The following is a 22,339-nucleotide window of genomic DNA, read 5'->3' on the forward strand; positions in this document are numbered from 1 at the left end:
CTGAGGGCACCGACAAACCAGAAACCAGACTCCCATAGTCAAGGCGGGATTGAACAAGGGCTCTGTAGAGCTGCAGCAGTGTAGAGCTCTCTGCACACAAGTTGGTTTGCTCAGGCAGCGTAGGGCATTTAGGTGCTGTTAACACTTCCACTTAAGCTCACGGAGCTGAGGAAGTCAAGTCAATCGTGCATCGAAAACCAGTCCTAAGAATGTATATGTCTCCACTACAGGGAGTGGACCATCATTAAGGTAAAGTTCTGGTTCCGGATGAATGGTAAGACACCGCAGAAGTGCATAACACATGACTTTGCGGCTGAAAACTGGAAACCGTGGGCTAGAGCCCATGACTGCGCCTTGTTGATGGCTCCCTGCAGGTGCTGCTCAGCAACACCAGTACTGGTGGAGCAGTACAACATGCAAAGTCATCTGCATACAGAGAAGGTGAGACAGATGGCCCTACAGCTGCTGCTAGACCATTAATAGCCACTAAAAATAGAGATTCACTCAATACAAAGCCCTCAAGGACCCCATTCCCCTGGATATGTGGGGAACTATGAAAGGTACCAACTTGGACATTGAAAGTATAAAGCAACAGGAAATTTTGGATAAAAATCTGAGGAGTGGGCCTCAAGGACCCCACTCATATAATGTGGCAAAGATATGGTGTCGCCAGGTAGTGTCATACACTTTATGTAAATAAAAAAATACGGCAACCAGGTGTTGGAGTCTGGAAACGACTGTTTAGATGGCAGATTCGGGGGACACAAGATTAACAGTGGTAGAGTGACCCTGGCAGAAGCTGCTCTGACATGGAGCCAGCATGGCACACGACTCCAGGACCCAACCCAACCGCTGACACACCATATGTTCCAGCAGCTTACAAAGAACATTGGCGAGGCTGATGGGCCAATAGCTATCCACATCAAGTGGGTTTTTACTGGATTTGAGCACCAGAATGATGTTGCTCTCCCACCATTGTGATGGAAAGACGCCATCACACCAGATCCGGTTGAAGATGATGAGGAGATGTCGCTTGTAGTCAGATGAGAGACGTTTAATCATCTGACTGTGGATTCAATCTGGCCCAGGAGTAGTGTCGAGGCAATGAATAAGGGCACTGAGGAGCTCCCACTCTCTAAATTATTATAGGATTCACTGTGCCATGAAGTAAACGAGGACTTTTCCTTCCAGCCGCAGTTTGAGAGTGCGAAATGCTGGGGAGTAATTCTCCGATGCAAAGCGCTCGGGGCAAAGCGCTCGGGGCAAAGCGCTCGGGGCAAAGCGCTCGGGGCAAAGCGCTCGGGGCAAAGCGCTCGGGGCAAAGCGCTCGGGGCAAAGCGCTCGGGGCAAAGCGCTCGGGGCAAAGCGCTCGGGGCAAAGCGCTCGGGGCAAAGCGCTCGGGGCAAAGCGCTCGGGGCAAAGCGCTCGGGGCAAAGCGCTCGGGGCAAAGCGCTCGGGGCAAAGCGCTCGGGGCAAAGTGTGTCAGTAGATAACATGCCATTTATGTTAACACCAGGAACATCTGTTGGTCTGGTACGCGAAAACATGTTTGATCCTTGTCCAGACTTGGGAAGGCGATGTATGGTACCCAATGGTCGAGACGTATCTCTACCAACACTCCTGCTTCCGTCATCTGATAAGTTGGCGAATGCAGGCACGGAGTTGTTTAAAGGCTATGAAGTGCTCCAGGGTTGGCACTGTAGAGCTCACCGATGCTCCTTAATTGCTTCAGCGACCACCAAGGGACTGCCTTTCACCGGAGGCACCCGAAAAAACGAGGGATCACATTTTCTGCTGCAGAAAGGATTGTTGTACTCACCTGCTCAACCATAACATCAACATTCCCCTAAGGGGGAGATTCAATGGTGACAGCAGAGGTGAAAGTTTCCCAGTCCACCTTGTTTAAAGCCCATCTGAGCATGCATCTGTGTGGCTGACTCCGGGGAAGTGACAGGAAGATGGGGAAGCGGTCACTACCACACAGGTTGTCATGTGCTCTCCAGTGGATATATGGGAGAAGTCCTGGGCCGCAAATTGATAAATCAATGGCTGAGTAACCACAATGAGCCACACTGAAATGTGTGACGGCCCTAGTATTTAAGAGGCAGAGGTCAAACTGAGGCACTTAAGTTGCAACATCTTTGCCTCGGCCATTAAGCACGGTGCCACCCGACAACAGGTTATGGGCATTAAAATCTCCTAAAAGTAGGGAAGGTTTAGGGAGCTGATCAATCAGTGCAGCTAATACATTCAGGTGTACTGCACCATCTGGAGGAAGATATACATTGCAGACAGTTATTTCTTGCGTCGTCCTTATTCTGACAGCCACTGCTTCAAGAGGGGTTTGAAGGGGCACAGTTTCACTACAGACTGAGTTTAGGGCATTAATGCAAACTCCACCTGACACTCTATTATAGTCGCTATTGTTCCTGTAATATCCCTTATAGCCACGGAGGGCATGGGTCCGCATTGCTGGGAACCAGGTTTCCTAAAGGACAATGCAAAAAGCAGGTGTAAAGCTTAACCAGTTGCCGTAGCTCAGCTAGGCAGTGGAAAAACTGCCGCAATTCCACTGGAGGATGATGTCATCGTGAGACTGGAAACGCATGGAACATTCAATGAGGCAATTTACACTTCAGGGTCACCTGCTGCCACCAACTTATCGCCTGAGCAGTGTATATCCATTGTGTGAGGGTCCGGTGAGACCTAGGTCCTCAGTGGACGCCAGATCTCCACCTCATCCACAGATGCAAAGCTTGTTGGTAGCGGTGGAGTGGGTGCTACCGCAATTCCCTTTGTCTTGGAGATCTTTTTGGATTTCTCTCGCTGCTCCTTGGGTTTCCCTGGCTGGGAGGACTTCAATGATTCAGTCTCCAGGACTGAGGACGAGCATGAAGTTCTATGACCAGCTGCTTTTGGGCTCTTCAGCCATTGGCGGGTGCCATCTTTCCCACTAGCAGAAACACCTGGGAAGGGAGTGACCCAAGAGACCCCTTCCTAGCGAGAGAGACCGAAGAAGACTTACACTTCTCCAGTGCAGAAGTGGGGACTGATATCCCTGATGGTTGAGGGGGGGCGGAGGTTGTTGCCCCCAAAGTAGGTGGTGCCGGAGCAACAAGTAGGGAAGTGCCCCCACCATCAAGAGGGCAGGTGTAGTCTTCTGGCTCTGAGAGGTGACTGGGGTTGACAGAGCTGATGGGGCTGGAACTGTTGTAGCGGCAGCATAAGACGATGTCATTTGCACAGGATGTAGGCATTCAAATTTCTTCTTAGTCCCAGTGTAGGTCAGTTGGTCCAGGGTCTTGTACTCCATGATTTTTCTTTGTTTCTGGAGAATCCTGCAGTCAGGCGAGCAAGGCAAATGGTGCTCTCCACAGTTGGCACAGATGGGAGGCAGGGCACATGGAGTATTGGGATGAGACGGGCATCCGCAATCTCGACTGGCGCACTGGAAGTACAGCAGGAAGATGTCGGTGCTGGAAGTACAGCAGGAAGACTTATGACCGAACTTCGACCATTTAAAGCATTGCATTGGGGGAGAGATACAGGGTTTTACATCACACCGGTAGACCATCACCTTGACCTTCTCGGGTAATGTATCACCCTCTAAGGCCAAGATAAAGGCACCAGTGGCAAACTTATTATCCCTTGGGTCCCAGTAGACATGCTGAATGAAATGTACACCTCACCACTAAATTGGTGCGCAGCTCATCGTCAGACTGCAAAAGAAGGTCCCTGTGAAATATGATACCCTGGACCATATTTAAGCTCTTATGGGGTGTGATGGTTACAGAACCATCCCCCAGCTTGTCACAAGCAAGTAATGCCTGTGACTGGGCAGAGGATGCTGTTTTGATCAAGACAGACCCAGATCTCATTTTGGACAAGCCCTCCACCTCCCCAAACTTGTCCTATAAATGCTGAACAAAAAACTGAGACTTCGTTGTCATGAAAGATTCCCCATCAGTTCTTGAACATACGTGGTACCAGGTCGAATAAGTGCTGCTGCCATCCTTAGCCTGACTTTCCCCTCATGGTGTGACCAGGGATGCGACCGATTTAGGGTCGTACTTCTGTGTGTTGAATTGGGCCCGTGAATGCTTAAGAGACTGCTGGTGTTTGACCACCAACAAGGGTGGATGTACTATGTTTCATCACATGGCATCTGCTCTGATGCCCCCCACTCTGACCAGGAGCCCTCCCCATGGGCGCCACCCAGCTGCAGCAAACGCCACCTGGCAGGATGGCCATTGCCGGGAGTACGAATGCCCCAGGGTGAAGGGCATCTACTCTGCTGCATACATGGGGAGTTAATGGCACAGTCATCAGCAGAGTGATCCGTGTGTGGTCAGGGGCTACAACCAACAGGGTACATGGAGGCCCCACCACAACAGACTGGCTACCACGCTGGGTATCAGGTGCAACCAAGCAAACAAGTCCATTATCATTGTCAGTGTAGAAAACAGTATTGCACAGCTGATGGAAAAATACGCACCGAGGAGGGTGACCTCGCCCAACAGTTGAGAATGAGCAGAAGTACAGATCCACATTGACGAAGGATAGGTCTCAGAGCATGATGGACAAGATACACCATGTAAAACGCCCTTCCCCAACTGGCTCGCTCTTCAAGGAAATTTTGAAGAATGGATGCCAAACACTACAGGGGACCATCACATAAAGGCCGAAATGTGTGAGACTCCTTTTAGTCACCTCTTACGTCAGGCACGAATATCTCGGGCCTATTCCAACCCCCGGACCCACAGGTGGTAGAGAATGGTGGAAGCAGTATATAGAGGGTCTATACATGAGAGATGAACGTGAAGCAATATTATAGAAAGGAAAGAGGATGTAGATGAAGATCAAATGGGAGATGATATACTATGAGAAGAATTTGACAGAACTTTCAGAGTTCTAAGTCAAAGCAAGACCCAAGGAGTAGATGACATTCCATCAGAATTATTGATAGCCTTGAGAGCACCAGCCATGACAAAACTCTTCCATCTGATGTGCAAGATGTATCAAACAGGCGAGTTACCCTCAGTCTTCAAGAAGAATGTAATAATTCCAATTCCAAAAAAGCAATTGCCGACAGGTGTGAAAATTACCGAACTATCAGTTTAGTAAATCATGGTTTCAAAATCCTAACACGAATTCTTTACACAAGAATGGAAAGACTGGTAGATGCCGACCTCGGGGAAGATCAGTTTGGATTCTGGAGAAATGTAGGAACATATGAGGCAATATTGACCCCATGACATATCTTAAGAGATAGGTTAAGGAAAGGCAAATCTACATTTATAGCATTTGTAGACTTAGAGAAACCTTTTGACATTATTGGCTGGAACAGTCTTTCAAATTGTGAAAATAGCAGAGGTAAAATACAAGTTGTGAAAGGCTATTTACAGCTTGTGTAGAAATCAGACATCAGTTATACGAGCCAAGGGGTAAGAAAGGGAAGCAGTGGTTGAGAGGGGAGTGAGACAGGGTTGTAATCTACTGTCGATGTTATTCAATCTGTACACTGAGCAAGCAGTAAAGGAAACCGAAGAAAAATTTGGAGTAGGAATTAAAGTCCAGGGAGAATAATTAAGAACTTCGAGGTTTGCCATTGAGACTGCAATTCCGTTAGAGACGACGAAAGACTTGGAGGAGCAGTTGAATGGAATGGATAGTGTACTGAAATGATAATGGAATGTAGCAGAATTGTATAAGGTGATGCTAAGTGAATTAGATAGGAAACAAGACACTCAAAGCAGTAGGAAAGTTTCACTATTTAGGCAGCAAAATAACTGACAATGGCCAAAGTAGAGAGGATACAAAATGTGGGCAGGCAATGGCAAGAAAGGCACTTCTGAAGAAGAGATATTTTTTAACATCAAATATAGATGAAAGTCTTTTCTGAAGGTATTTGGAGTGTAGCCATGTATGGAAGTAAAACATGGAGGATAAACAGTTTAGACAAAAGGAGAATAGAAGCTTTCAAAATGCGGTGCAACAGCAACAACACATTCTAAGGAGGTTAGATGGAGGTCCCGGCAGAGGCATGTGAGGCACATACCAATTAGTAATCCCATTCGGGGTATTAGAGGGTCAACGACCATTGTATACATAAAGAATGTGAAAAGATCAGGGGCAGGTTCTCAGATGGCACTTTTATGTGAGCACCAGTTGGTATTGTCAGAGCTGAAGAGGGAAGCTTCCATCAGTGATTGGGACCTAGTACATACAGAGCAAAGCAGCACATTTTGCAGTCCAAGAGGTGTGTGCAATGAACAGAGGGCATTAAGCTTCCGTGTGCAGCTACTCTTTAGTTGACTAATGTAAGGCAGACAAGTCAGATTTTTATCAAAAAGGAGGCCCAAACATCAGGACTGGGTAATAAAATCCATGTGCTGGTTACACAAGTAGAATTCCAGATCATTATGGACTGTGTTATGACAACAAATGGATGACCCACATTTTTGCAGGAGACAGTTGGAAACCACAGCAGAGGGCTCAAGCAGAGGTTCTTTGCATGGTGCCTAGGAGTTGCTGTTCAGTCATACCTTGAATCTGGCATTCAGCCAATGCTACAGAGTGGGAGCTATACCAAATGTAAAACTCATTGATATACGGTGCAGGGATGGCTTCAGTGACCTGACAGAGGTCACTAGCCCATCGATGGTGAATAGGAAATGTGGACACTCAGCATGGTGGTCTGCGTAATGCTGAGTGAAGTATCAATGTTAACCTGGAACAATTGGTGGGATAAAAATGACAAAAATTGGTACGGGGCCTCGAAAGCCTGTCATGGAGGTACATAACATGCGATGGTGTCAGGCTGTGTGTTATGCTTTATGTAGGTCACAAAACTACAATGAGGGGTTGGTGCATACAAAACGCCTGTCGGCTTGCCATTTCCAACCTACCTAAATGGTCAGTTGTGGATATTCCTCCCCATCCCCCACCCTCACCCCTGCAAATCACACTAATAGCGGGACGAAAAGCCCCGAAGTTCAAGAACCCAGGATTATCTGCAGACAACCATCTTTTCAAGCAAGTAGCAGAGAACACTGGTGAGGCTAATCAATTATTAGCTGTCAACAGATGTTGGGTTTTTGCCTGGCCTAAGGATTTGGACAATAATAGTATCTCCCCACTGTGAAGGGAAAACACCTTCGAGACAATTACGATTCAAGACCCCGAGTAGATGAAGCCTTTTAGTAACATTCAGATGCTAGATCATCTGATTATGAACTGAATCAGTGCCTTGGGCCATATCCTGAGATGAGGCAAGAGTCACAAGCAGTTACCTGTCAAGGGGGGGGGGGAGTGAAATATAGAGGAGTGCAGTCAACCTGTCGTTTCTGCAAAGGTAGCCGGGTACGAAAAAGATGCTGACACTGTCGGGAAGTGAGATGGCGGGCCACAAGATGCTCAGTAAGAAATGATGCTTTGATACAAGATCACTCAGAAGGATGAGATATGGAACAGTTGTTTATCTTTAGTAGCCCAGAAGACTACAGACTGGCCAACACCTGTCAGAAAGAGGCATACACACTGAGGTGCCAAAATTCATGGAATATCCCCTATTGAGTGTCCAGTGTCCAGTGTAGTGCAGAAACTATGTGGCATGGAATCAGCAAGTTGTTTGAAATCCCCTGTAGAAATACTGAGCCATGCCACTTCCATAGCCACCCATAATTACAGAAGTGTTGCCAGTGCAGGATTCTGTGCACCAAGTGACCTCTCAATTATGTCCCATAAATGTTTGCTGGGATTTGTATTGAGTGATCTGCATGGTCAAATCACTAACTCAAACAGTCCAGAACGTTCTTCTACGCAATCGCAAAAGACGGACATGGAGGACTGTCATTCATAAAAATTCCAATCCATGGTTGATTGGTTTTGGGGTTTGATGGGAGCTTAACATCGAGGTCATCAGTCCCCTGTTCCAAACACACATACTTGTAAAAGGCCTATACAGTAAAAGTGTAACCTCTGCACCCAGAGGGAAGGAACACCAAGGGGTACAGAGCTAAAATGAAAACTGCAATAACACAAAATAGAGGACACTTAAAAGGAGCAGAGCAAATAGTTGACTAGAGTAAAACAGACTACAGTGGTTAATGGATTAGGGAAAAGGTCAACCACTCAACTACAAATGAAGAACCTCCAGGTGGAAAGTGTTGATAGAGGTACCAACACAATTTGTTACCATAAATGACACTATTTTGGTATCCACGTCAAAATTAAAAATCGCTGGAGTGGGTGTAACCTGAGAAATCATGCGAGAGTGCCCACACTAGAGTGGGTGATAAAACCCATCTGCACAGATAAAACGTAACACTGAGTCAGCTATAGAGGCATCATCACCTAGAATTAAAGGAAGTGCAGCTGGTAAATTAAAGGACTGCCGGAAGGGGGCTAAAAGGGGGCAGTCCATCAGAAGATGGACCACTGTCAGCCCTGCATCACAGCGACACTTGGGCGGGTTCTCACAGCGAAGGAGATAGCTGTGGGTCAACTGCGTATGTCCAATTCAGCGACGGCAGAGAACAACTGAGCCCCTACACGTGCTCCTCAAGGATGAGTTCCATACGGCCGTGGACGACTTTACCATACGGAGCTTATTTTGCGTGTTCAAGACAGACCATTCAGAACTCCAGACATCGCGGACCTTGCGATGTAGGGCTGACCAGAGCTCTCTTTCCACGAAACCAAGTTCCAGGGGTGGCGAAGTGGTGGCCTGCTTGGCCAACCGATCGACACATTCGTTTCCTGGAATGCCGATGTGGCCCGGGGTCCACACAAACATCACTGAACATCCACACTCTGCGAGAGCAAAAACAGCATCTTGAATACCGCACACCAAAGAGTCCCGAGAAACACTGGTTGAGTGCTTGCAATCCACTCGGAGTCACTGCATGTGACAAATGACTCCCCAGGACAGGAGGAAAGGTGAGCAAGTGCACAATAAAGAGCATCCAGCTCCGCAGTGAGAACACTGCTCCCACAAGGTAGGGAATGCTGCTCAATGTAATTGTCGTGGATGAAAGAAAACCCAGAGCATCCATCGACCACAGAACCATCGGTGTAGACTACATCTGCATTGCAAAACGAGGCAAAAAGAGCCATGAATTGTTGACAAAGACTGGCAGGTGGAACGGAGGACTTGGAGTCACAGGACAAATCCAAGCAAAGCCGCAAGCAAGGGAGGGACGAAGCAGGGGTAGAAGAAGAGGACCGGAAGGATGGAGGAAGGGGAAAGGACTTAACGACGAGAGAAGGTAATGAATGTGGACCGCAATTGGGAGACCCGACCTAGGCCGCTGTCGTGGGGAGGGGAGTGCAGAAGATGGAAAATGGTTTGGGTGGTCGGGCAAGGCATGGACGTGGGCGATGTATGATGCAAGCAACTGTTGTAGGCGGAATTGTAGGGGAGGGATTCCAGCTTCTACAAGAAGGCTAGTCACGGGACTAGTGCGGAAGGCACCTGTCTGGCAATTCCAGGGTCACCAGAGTAGCCTACTCCCAATTGTTCTCCTCCTCCTCCTCCTCCTGCTCCTTTGCAACTTTTTATGGCCGAAAATAGTGAGGGCATGTCTGCTGTAGGCATGGGTTGGATGAAGATTGGAGCAGCCCTGAAACACAGAGGCTACGGCTCCAAATCCAAATGGCCTTGTGCTGGTTCAATTGATGTGTTTCATGTACGTAATGTCACCCTGACGCCACCAACTCTGACCAAGGGTTCTCTCCACAGGCCCAGGTGACAAGAACGGGATCCAACTGCAGCAAAAGGTCATCTAGCCTGATGACCACAGCCAGGAGTTCTCATGCCCCAGAAAGATGGCCATCTCCTCCTGGTATGTGTTGGGAGATAGCAGCACAGACAAGTGTAATCCCTGTACTGCCAGGGGGTTAAACTTAAAAGGTAAATGAGATCCCAGGACATTAGATTGGCTACCACATTGGATTGTAAATGTATATATGAGTCTACGTAGTTACTGTGCGCTGAGAGTAGTTGACACTGTAGGCACTGGGCACTATTTAATACGTTCTTCCATAGTCAGTCCACACATTACAGCAAAAAATTTGAACATGGATGTGAAAGCCAGAAGTGGACCAAACTTATTTCTCCAAAAAGTGATGCAAGAGAAATGAACAAAGTTGTCAATGAAATAAAGTGGAACCTGTGGAAATAGCCAGTCAATATCAAAAGCTGCCAGCAAGAGAAAGAAATAGAAGTAGGAAGGGTAGTCTGAGATGTGAGCTTGCACTGCAAGGAAGGAAGTAGGTGCTGCAATAGCTTGGGGACCTGTGCTCACTGCAATTGCTTGAGGCTCCGTACTCAGCAGGCACATACAAAAGAATCCTTAGCCCAAATGAGGGATGCAATTTATAGGTAAAGTAAACAAATGAAATTTAAAAAAATGTTGGTTCCATGTGGATCTGAACGACAGATGGTAAAAAAGGAGACGCAGAAGTAATCTTTGTCTGTTACACTGTAGCATTTTACTTTTGGAAAATAACATGAAGTATCACAAATTATGACTTTTCATGGTAAAAAAAAAGAAATAAACACTACAATTACATGCAAACAATGCCCTATCAGTTCACTCTACACACCACTGTCAATAACCTAAAAGCTTTTTGAAAGTTAAAATATTTCCTTTTAGTGCTTGTTTTAGCATCTGAATCACAAACACAAGCAACAAATGACATTGGGAAACAGTATTTACACTGAGAATAAGACTTTTCAGTTTTGAAAATAGAGTAGGACAAAGAAATGTGTGGAAAAAGTGGAAAAGTAGCGAATGCAAAGCCCAAAATCAGAGAACACCGAGTCTGCAATAAATTATAGTAGTAACATACTGCAGTAGTAAAGGCGTTCTTTTAATGAATTTATACATAGATTGTAAAGCAATGCTGCTAGAAAACCAAGCACACAGCTGCACAAGTTACAGTACCCAGTCTTTAAATTACGAAGGTTTGCACAATACACATGTTCCTTACTTTATGGCCTTTGGTTTGAACTTTTACATTCTTTTGCTGCAGTAGTAAATATTACACTCATATGAGGAAGTTGCCTGAAATATCATATACGATAATGTGTGTTGTGTGTTCATATAGGGAAAATCGTTTACAACACATTAGAAGGACTGAGTCAACAAATTTTTATAGTTTAGTATAATATTACAAATGTCAAGACCATTTGTCGAGCTATTTTTTCCAAGTGGAAAGTGATAGACTATGAATCAAAGTCTACGATTCAATCCTCACATAGTCACTTATCTTTTATCACCTCTGACAATGATTTGTACACAGCAAAGATGCCAAGAGGCAATAGGTTTCATAGTTTTCATTAAACTGTGGGTCCCCCTATGACCAGCTGGGTAAGTCAGTTCAAAGGTTGGGGGAGAGCAACGGCATACCACCTCCAACAGGATCATTCCTCGTACAGCACAACAGTGCTTGTACCTATCTTCAGATTCAGGAAAACATTACGTATCTTCAGAAGTAATAAAATGAATACAGTTCTACATGGAATTTAAGAAATTCTGTCCCAGGTGCTTCTTTAAATGATCTTACTGGTTGGAGAGCATTAAGTATTGCTGCTATCCTTCAAAACCTTGTTTTAAGACAGTCAGCATAACCCATGTCAGAGATCGTTTGGAAGGTGACAATCTGGTTGCGAGTTGGTGAAGCCAATAATTGAGAATATGAAATAAATACTGTGATAACCAAATGATAAACAGTGTTATCTGAGATCCAAGTCCATTGTTGGTAACATTTGCTCCATATTTAACAAAATTTTTTAAATAAATAATCATAATAATCATCATCTTGTGGTGTTGCAGTTCTTATTTCCATGCTTGCTAAGAAAACTGGATAAAGTATCTGCCTAACATAAGACACTCTTGAAGTTTTGTTTTACCCAGACACGTTTCCGTAGTTTTTGTGCTTTCTTCTGTGGCTTTCCTTTCTGTAAAATTGTTATTACATATTACAATCTACAACTTGTCATCGTCAAACTGCAAAATGTAATTTTTATATTTGTTTACTACGCATTTCTGAACGAAAATGAATGTGTGTTGTGTTATTTTGCGTGTTTCTTATGGCTTTGATGTTATTGTGTTCCTTGTGTAGCAGGCTTACAGCTATCAACATGAACATTCAGTAGCCAATAGCTTCATGCAAGGTTCAAATGGCTCTGAGCACTATGGGACTTAACTTCTAAGGTCATCAGTCCCCTAGAATTTAGAACTACTTAAACCTAACTAACCTAAGGACATCACACACATCCATGCCCGAGGCAGGATTCGAACCTGCGACCGTAGCGGTCACGCGGTTCCAGACTGTAGCGCCTTTAACTGCTTGGCCATTCCGGCCGGCCTTCATGCAAGGGATGTAAACTAATGCCACTTTTCCCAAATAAGCTATAAAACTAGAACTTTAGAGATTTGTAAAAAACATAAAATGCATCAGCCCAGTGATACATATCTCGAATATGATCTGTAAACAAACCATGTATAATATTTGACAACAGCCACTTCATTCACAAATGTAAATATTCTGTACCAAATGTTTTCGCAAAAAGTTAATATTTAATAAATATTCTACAGAAATTAAATAATGTGACCCCTGAAGACAGCACTAAATGAGCTGAAACATGTCCGGGTAAAGCAAAACTCTAAAGGTGTCTTGCACAAGACAGAATTCCTCATCCAATAACAGTAATTGTTGTGCAAATTCATAAATGCATGTGTTATATAAAACATCATCTCCAATGAGAATTTTAGTATATATTATATAAATACTGCACATGAAAAATATAAGAAGAGAGTGTGTATCACAATTCTTACCCTGACATTCTACACTTAAATGTTGACAGATCTGCAGCATAATGATGATGATCCAAATATCTGCAGAACATATTCAATTTTTCCTTTAATGCTGATAATATTCCAGTCTTAGACAAATGAAAACTGCCATTTCAAATGTTTGTAAGTTTTGAACTAGCTGATTGCTATACTATTATCAAAGTATTGATACTAAATTTGGTGTTACGGGGATAAACAATTACACAGTTAACAAGCAGCTGAGATCCAACAACGTTTACTGCTTACTTGATATATTTACAAGATAGTATATAATTCTGTGGCATTGGGACTCAGGTTTATCAAAGATAAAAAACCTGGTTTAACTGAAATGTTCAACACTGTTTCACCAAATCACAAGCAAACTATCACCCTTCAACTTAACCTAGATCTCGACTTACACTACAGATATGTGTAACCACATCGAAGAGTTTGTATTCACTTTGGCTTTACCATTTTGTAACCACACTGTTACCTAACATAACCTAGACCTCACATTGTACTACAGATCAGTCTCTCACCATAACTGGTACTCTTGAAAGTAATTTTGACACAAAAGAATTACGGTCAGTGTTCTGCTTCTATTTACGCATGTATGATGCCATACAGCACTATACTATACATGCATCTAAGTGAAAATACCTACAGGAAAATGTAAACGTGGAAATAGGTGCAAAATTTACACAAATATACTTAAAGACACTCATGGATTCATCTGTAAAAAGACTGACCTCCATCCGCATACCAAAGTGTAATTCCACAGTTTGTTTATAATTTAATGTTGGAACGGTGTCAAAAATGTAGTCTTATGTAGACAATTACATAGTGGGCATAAAAAAGTAAAATACTATTATTTCATAATGAGATGCCTATAATGCACTACTGAAATTCAGCAGCAAATCTGGGGAGAAATGACAATTTCCAACTGATCAGAAGAAGGTCTTAGCAGGTAACATACAAATTGATGCATACTTACCCAAAATTTTAGAACTCAAATGTACAGTTTAGTTACATATTTGATCATCAACTATGTCCTACCTGCTTAATGATACTGGTATGTAATTACAAAGTACTCAAGTTTCAAATGACATGCGTAAGTGCTCTGTCACGGCATTAGAAAACTAGAGCCAAATCTTAAAATAGGCACATCTCATGCTGTGTTATTTGTTCAGTTGCAATAATGAGTAAGTGCCAAGTGCCCAGTGAGACTAAAAAAAAGTGACTCTATACTCTCAATGGAAAAATAAAGTTCTCTTCTGCTGAAACAAAAGTCACCAACAATATCTGAAATGGATGTTAAGAACGAAGGCCTGCCAAAATCTACAATACAAAAATAATACAAAATACTTTTCAGAGTTGTCAATGACATTAAAAATTTTGAATATAATAGAGGGAAACATTCCACGTGGGAAAAATATATCTAAAAACACAGATGATGTGACTTACCGAACGAAAGTGCTGGCAGGTCGATAGACACACAAACAAACACACAAAATTCAAGCTTTCGCAACAAACTGTTGCCTCATCAGGAAAGAGGGAAAGACGAAAGGATGTGGGTTTTAAGAGAGAGGGTAAGGAGTCATTCCAATCCCGGGAGCGGAGAGACTTACCTTGGGGGGAAAAAAGGACAGGTATACACTCGCGCGCGCACACACACACACACACACACACACATATTCATCCGCACATACACAGACACAAGCAGACTCTTTGCCTTTACAAATGTCTGCTTGTGTCTGTGTATGTGCGGATGGATATGTGTGTGTGTGTGTGTGCGCGCGCGCGCGCGCGCGAGTGTATACCTGTCCTTTTTTCCCCCTAAGGTAAGTCTTTCCGCTCCCGAGATTGGAATGACTCCTTACCCTCTCCCTTAAAACCCACATCCTTTCGTCTTTCCCTCTCCTTCCCTCTTTCCTGATGAGGCAACAGTTTGTTGCGAAAGCTTGAATTTTGTGTGTTTGTGTGTTTGTGTGTCTATTGACCTGCCAGCACTTTCGTTCGGTAAGTCACATCATCTGTGTTTTTAGATACATTAAAAATTTTGATGTACAACATATGTACCCCACATGTTCCAAGACACTCATTGGTGATTTCTCTATTACATAATACCATAATTTTAAATTTAATAATTTTAGTTACATTGATAAATAAACGTGTAAAATATGAAGCCAGTGTAGCTACAATGGATGCTTTTTGATATCAGAAATGACTGAAGCGGTAACAAAATATGCTTCAGATTTCAGCAGAACGACATTAAATTTGAAGCAAATGTTGCTTGCATAGCCTTCTGACTACTCTATGAGTGAATCTGTATCTATATTTCACATCCACATTTGTTGACTGTTTACTCATGACCAGACTGTTACCTCCAAAAGCAACAGACCATGAGCTACACTGCAGCCACAATCAAGATTCTGGGCAGGCAGGAGGGCACTATCACCATAAAATCAAAAACCACATTGATATCACCTACAAAATACTTAAAACAGTTTAGGACTCAAGACCATTTCATTTCTTGGTACAATTAATCTACTTTTTTACGTATGGCACACATATTCCTTAGATCTATAAGTGCAAGCAGGTCACTTGGATGTTGCACGAGCCACTACAGAGAATATAAATTGTAATAAATACAACAATACACAAACATCCATTTTCATTTCATCTTTAGGAAGGTAGATAAGAAGAAAAATCTGAGCTTAACATCCCATCAATGATGAGGTTGGTGGAGACTGGTCAATACCTTGAACACGGGGAGAAAATTAGTTTTGTTCTTATCACAGGGAGAACCATATCACAGAGACAAACATTTATAGCAAATTTTGTTTAATTAAGTCCCTGTAAATAATTTTGCCTACCTTAGAGGTCTGAGAAAAGAAAGCTCATATTTTGACAAAACTGAAAAAGCACTGAAGAGTTTGCATTTTTTCACTGTTATGTGACCTTGAATGATAATTTCCCCATCATATTTTTATTATAATTGCATATACCACTGTATAGATTTGCATGTAATGACAGATTAAAGCTTCCATACATCAGATACGCTAATGGAGGACTAGAAAGTGAATGCGTATGACCCGTTTCAATGGCAACTACAACTGAACTCTGGATTCATTATCCAATTCCTAGGAAAGAGGGAAACCAATGAAGGAAGACACAGATGGATGATAATTACCACATTTGGTCTACAAAACCACTGAACCAATTCACTGATATTCTCTTTAATATTTACTGTAAAATTATCTACTAACTTTTAGTTAATATGGACATGGAAAATAAATAAACATTACATGTGCTGCTCTTGAATGTGAGTTCAGTAGTATCTTAGACACCATATCATATTCCTCCACACACTGCATTTTGTCATAATTTAACATCTTTATCCGATTCTGTTAATGCTTCACTCATGGCCAGTAATACGGTTAGGTCAGTGAGCAATCTCTTCTAATTCCTGAAACTATCATACACACTGTTTCACAAAGAGAAACTACTCTTAGATAACTGTGATTATACACTGACTTATGATATTCTCTATTCTAGCACCAACTCTGTGGTAAAGCTGGGGCTGAAGGGATCCCACTGGATCCACAAATTTTGCTAGTAGGTTCTTCATGACATTACAGACACATTTACTTGAGCAAATGCGTCAATACTTTCATCATTGTAAGCCACAGTATGATTAAGGGCTACTTCATGCATTATTATCTGCAACATATGTACCTGTATATTTCCTCATATCATCCACCCATATCCCATTAGGTAGCGGCCTCAGCCATTTTTCCATTTCATTGACTCAACCAAATACACTTTCTTGGCCCTTCAACAATCCATTATTCATCAACTACATGCCCTGCCCAACTCCACTTTGTTTCATTTCAGCAATAAATATGTCTTCCACTCAAGTCTGTTCAATACTTTTGCTGTTTTCTTGCCTTTCTGAACAATTTGCAAGACACATCTCTTCACTGCGACCCTCAGTTACTAAATACAGTAGTTTTTGCATTACAGATACATGTCTCACTGCCACTAAATAAAAATTGGTAGTACACAATGACTGTAAACTTCCAATTTTGGTAAACTGGAAGCTTGGCTTTGAAAACTACTTAGTTTACCGAAATTCTCCACATCGTTTTCACTCCTCTGATTCTTTTGCTATCAATCCAGTCACTTGGTACTATTTAATTACTTTTCCAACTCCACTGACCTTTCTTAGCCCATTTTCATCTTTTTTTTTTAATTTTTTTTTTTTTCAAAAATTTGATACAGGCCGAAAAGGTTTTGTAAATTTGACTCTTCCCCTCACTCACATTACACAACAACTGTCAAACCTACAATAAATTTCAGCGATGGTAATCAGAAATACAGCACATATAATGACTGACAGTGGATGTGCCCTGAAATATTAGCTCCAGTGACACACTAGGGTGTAGCGTGTTCGAGTTACAGGTTATGTTGTAAAGTGATTATTTGGTTGAGTTGGCAAAGCTAGAGAATGTAAAATGTTATTGGTAACAGACTGATCTGTACCGTAGCCTGGTGTCTAAGTCTGTGCCATATTTAATGTATTTTTCATTATACAAGCTAAAATTGTAATGTAAATTCATAAAACTAATTTACACAACGAGACAGTCCCAAAAGTACTTTTATGGATATTATATACATATATGACTCAAGAACTACTAAAAATAAAATGCAATGAGGGACCACTATGTAACTTTTACCAAATACAACGAGTAGAGTAGAGTCACACACGAACTCCAAGACTGGAACACAAGAAATATTTAACCAAGGAAAAAGTAGTATTTAATTCTTTACCATCAAACTAAGGTGATTGTATTACATTCAGAAGGCTAAATATTAGAAACACTGACGTTCCAATTTTTTTATCGTTTAGTACAAAAAATCTCAATTTGGGAAAAATATGGTTAATAACGTACACGATATATTCTGACAGACCAATGACATCGACATAGAGGTATGAATCACAAGAAATGCCGGATTGAGGGTATCACTAACAAAATGAAAATATTAGCAAAACAGGCGTCTCGCCAAATCACAATCACCTTCCATTCTAATCTCGATCTCAGGCTATGCTACACATCAGTCTGTCACCACAATTGCCATTTTTAAGAAGTATTAACCAGAACAGTAACCTCACCATATCCACTAGACATACATATGTCTTATATAAAAATGGTCTAAACTACCAACAACAATAATTAAAGGACATCCGGAGCACACACACATCTCCTGCAATTTAGTCGTACGGTAAGCATGGTGGCACAGTATTCGTCTGAAGAACAACGAGATATGGTTTTTCTTTATGGACTAGCCAACAATAACGCGCATGAAAATTAATGGATTGCAATCAACATGTCACCAATCACATCAGGGCAATGCCAGGAATCTTTTAACGAATGCGGTAGAACACGATTTGACATTAACAAGGTTGTGTCGTGACAGAGGATTGCCAGTTCAAGCACCTGCTGTAAGTAAACAACGGCGTAGCTACAAAAAAAGGTCCTTTTCGGGACCGACAATTTGTAAAATACTTTCTGTATGCACACTAACAGAAACTAAAATGGATGTACCAGGACCCCGGCGTATTCACTTCCAGGCCCCCAGAGTGGAAGGTTGGCGCACAACCACTGAGCATGCAGGCCGCCTTGGATACACTGCGATCTCCAGCAGGAAAGCATCCACGTTGTCCAGAGCATCCAGCAACAGGGCAATCCCGTGGCCAATCAGACTGCATGGCGCCAAGTTTCCGTAGTTTAAAAATTGTGCATTGTTGACCCACATAGCATTAGTAATTTTGGTTTCTACTGGCATCAACTATCCAGGATAAAAAATTGTGTGACAATTTTTCTCCACCCTTTGTATAAAGAACTTTAGAAAATACTTTCTGCCACTTTGATTTATGTTTAATGTTAATTGAAATCTGTTTTCAGGAACGCAGCTTATAGTCACATGTGTGTTTTATATCCTATTCACTTCAGTCATCATCAATTATTTTGTTGTACAAATAGCTAAACTTATCTATTACCTTTAGTGTTTCATTTTCTAATGTCATCTCTTCAATATCTTCTGATTCAATTCAGGTTTCATTACCTAATTTTAATTTTGTTGATCATCTGGGATATACCATGCAAAGTAGGACACACTTATGATTTTTTATAAGTTTAAAATTAGCTATTTCTTACAAATTGTTGAAAAGGCTAGACTTTTTACTGTATGGCAAAAACAGTTTGTTGCCCATCATTGCTTTCCCTCAATAATTTGTAGCCATTTTTATTATGTTACTTATTTTTCATGTGACTAGAGTCTGAATTAGGCGAGATTCTGGACCTACGTTTCAATTAATTTGCAGGTAAGAATTAGTATATCATTTTTATTATAGTTACATACCCTTATACATAGCATAAAAAGCATAAAACTGAAGTAGGTAAATTATAGTTTATGATAATTAATATAATGCAACAGCATGAACTTTCATGTAACATGATTCACTTTCACATAAATAAGTTTTTATATTAAGAGGAATGTTAGAGCTAACTTTACCTCATTCAGTAATTTATTTCTTTGTGTGAATGTGTAGCTAATTTCAGTATTAAAATTTTTTCAATTTCAACCAATATTGTAAAAACAGAAAATTAAATGTGTAATGTGAGTCATGTAATCTGAGTCACAGTTTTATATATGAAGAAGCACCTGGAAGATGCTAGAAAAGTCAACAGCAGCAGAAACAAAAATTTCCAAAGTTGAGTCAACATAAGCAATGACTTATTAGAAGAAAGAAGAGCTAAGACGAGGGGGGAGTTAGAAAACATATTGAGATGCAAGATCAGCAACCCATTAAAAACTTAGCAAAAATAAACATAGTGCTCTAGGTAAAGCCATGGCTCAAGCCAATCGTTTCTTGCCATCTTCACCGTGACACAAAGTTGTGGTTGTGAGCTGTTCATTGACGTGTGTGGAAATCCATCAGATGGAAAGTCTGAAAGACCCACTCATGGCAGCAGTCCCAAAATCGAGGCCTCAGTTCTGAAACTACAGACTTGGTAACTGGTTTCCACTGTTGTGATGGCATTAGTCACCAGTCACCTGACAGGAAGGACAACAGTGATTAGAGAAAATAATGAGAAAGACAGTTCATATCTGTCACTTATCTCCATCATGGAAACACATGAGGCATTCAAACAGGAACACCCTTAAGTTCAAATTGGAAATTTTAAGTTTGCAGAAGTATGGCCACCAGTAGCAAACTACCCCACAACTTATGTTAGTGTAAATATCACAAACATTACCTATCAGTAGCCTTTATAAGAAAAATAATATTCCAGCCACCCAGTGAGCTTTGTTGGCAGAATGAATGTAACACGTGTCAGAATGGTGGAGTTTCAACACATCCTATAAAACTGACGAGCTGGAATTTGTGTATTTATGGTCTGTTTGGAAGATGGAAGGAAACATCTCTAAAATTATTAAAGCCCAAGAAGAAGGTTCTACAGCTGATATAGTGAAATACATCATTTCCTCAGTTTCTCCTTCATTGCTACAAAAAGAGCTCAGTTTGCACCTTGTTATCAGCAAAAAAGAAATGGTTTTGAGCAAAGATTTTAAAGACTTTGCATTGCTGCATAATGATTTTGCTGAAAATTACACATGTGTTTATCCAGATGAGGTGGAAAGTGCACACTGGGCACAAGCACAAGTTAGTTTTTCACTGTCACTGTGGCATTCAGGTTCTCATCACCCCATTGGATGTTGTTTCAGACAACATAACCCATTCCAAAGATACCATGATTGCATACATTAGCAAGGTACTGTCAACTCTACCTGAAAATGTGAAGGTAGTTTAGATCTGGTCAGATGAACCTGCCTAACAATTTAAAAATGAATACTTTACTGCTGCTGCACATCAACTTCAATCGTTCCACAATACGGAAATCTAATGGAACTTTTTTACTACATGTCAACATCATAAAACACTGATTCGTGAATGTAACTTCAGTCACTATGGAATCTATCTTGTAATCTCCCTTCAAGACCCTATGCATTCCATTCAACAGATGTTCCAAATCCTTTGCCATCACTGACAGAATTATGTCATTGGAAAGCCTTAAAACTTATTTATTCTTCATGAACTTTAATTTCGTTCCCAAATTTTCCTTGGCTCCCTCTACTCCTTCACTGTTTGCTCTGTGCACAATTTGGATAATATGGGGGATAGGCTGCAATATAGTCTCACTACATTCTCAACTACTACCAGATCAACTTAAGTGTTTGACGCTGCTTTGTCAAAACTCTACCAAACTATCGTTTTTCATTGTAACCTAGACCTCAAGTGTATGTTATAGATCAGTATGTTACCAAACCAAGGATTTTGTATTAACATTTTTTCGCATTGTATCTTTTTACTGATATCTGGTTTCTGCTCAGTTTTATAAATTTCTCTCTCTGTGTTTTATCTCTGATAACTTCAAGAATTTCAGTCGGTCTCTGGATTCAATGTATCTAGGTCCCATTTTCTTTGGTTTCCTACCTTTCTGAAATTCATCTTTAATCTCCATTTCATATCCAATAAATCAATCAGAGTCTGCATCGGCATCTTGAAAAGCTACATAAAATGTTACAAACTATATGCTGACAGAAGTTTTACATTCCTAATCTCACAAACAATGAATCTACCATGTTTAGAAATATAAGTATTGTGGAAAATTCGAACAGAATTGCAAAACCTATTTGTACAGTGAGTCAGTGGTCTGCAAACTAATCAATGGTTATCCAAAGTCCCTCTCAATTACATTTTTCTAATGAAAATTAGTTGCTACGTATTTCGCTACTAGTAGCTTTTACAAATTTGAAAATAAAAAAAATTAATGAGAGTTATTTTAATAATAACACAGACCATATAAATTGATGAACCCAGTTCTGCATTTTTTTAAAGGCAAATACATCATAAGGTGTTGATGATGTATACGACAAATAAAATAGAATATTTTTCCTATAAAATACGAAAATTGATTTTCAAGACTGACATAGGCCTTTGTATTAGGGAAGCAGTATTCACTCGAAGCTGTTGGCTATCCTCGAGATACACTTATCCTGAAAGTATCACTCGAAAATAACACAGCTGAATCTACTGGAATGCGAATAAATAAAAAACACCAGGAGGGTTCCCGATGTTCACACCAGTGACACAACAGCTATTATTATGGATGTATCTGTCACAAACAATTTCTCATCACGGTCAGTGCCTGTTAAAGAACCGTAACGAAATTAATATTACCTTTTTAAGTAAGATACCCCTGTCGTCCAGTTCGTTATATTGAAAAACTGCTTCTTGTGTTTCAAATATCTTCTGCAACACACCACGCAAAAACTTGGTGCATATACCTACTTCGCAACCTGTCACGCTCGTAAGTCAATACTCTACGCCCAGGCCTAAAGACATCATTATCTTTGGTAATGGAAAC

At 41.4% G+C, this 22,339-nt stretch overlaps 1 protein-coding gene across 15 annotated transcripts in view; it reads right to left on the bottom strand.

Annotated features, from left to right (window-relative positions):
* LOC126412831 (cytoplasmic dynein 1 intermediate chain-like) overlaps positions 1-22,313 on the bottom strand; it is a 190,330-nt gene extending 168,017 nt beyond the window's left edge. For all 15 annotated transcript variants that reach the window (XM_050082675.1, XM_050082673.1, XM_050082677.1 and 12 more), the window contains exon 1: positions 22,153-22,313. The gene's annotated coding sequence lies outside the window, so the exon portion shown is untranslated. The remainder of the gene's footprint in view (positions 1-22,152) is intronic.
* Between the last annotated feature and the right edge of the window lie 26 nt (positions 22,314-22,339).

The sequence above is a fragment of the Schistocerca serialis genome, chromosome 7, assembly GCF_023864345.2.
Source record: "Schistocerca serialis cubense isolate TAMUIC-IGC-003099 chromosome 7, iqSchSeri2.2, whole genome shotgun sequence".
Lineage (NCBI taxonomy): Eukaryota > Metazoa > Arthropoda > Insecta > Orthoptera > Acrididae > Schistocerca > Schistocerca serialis.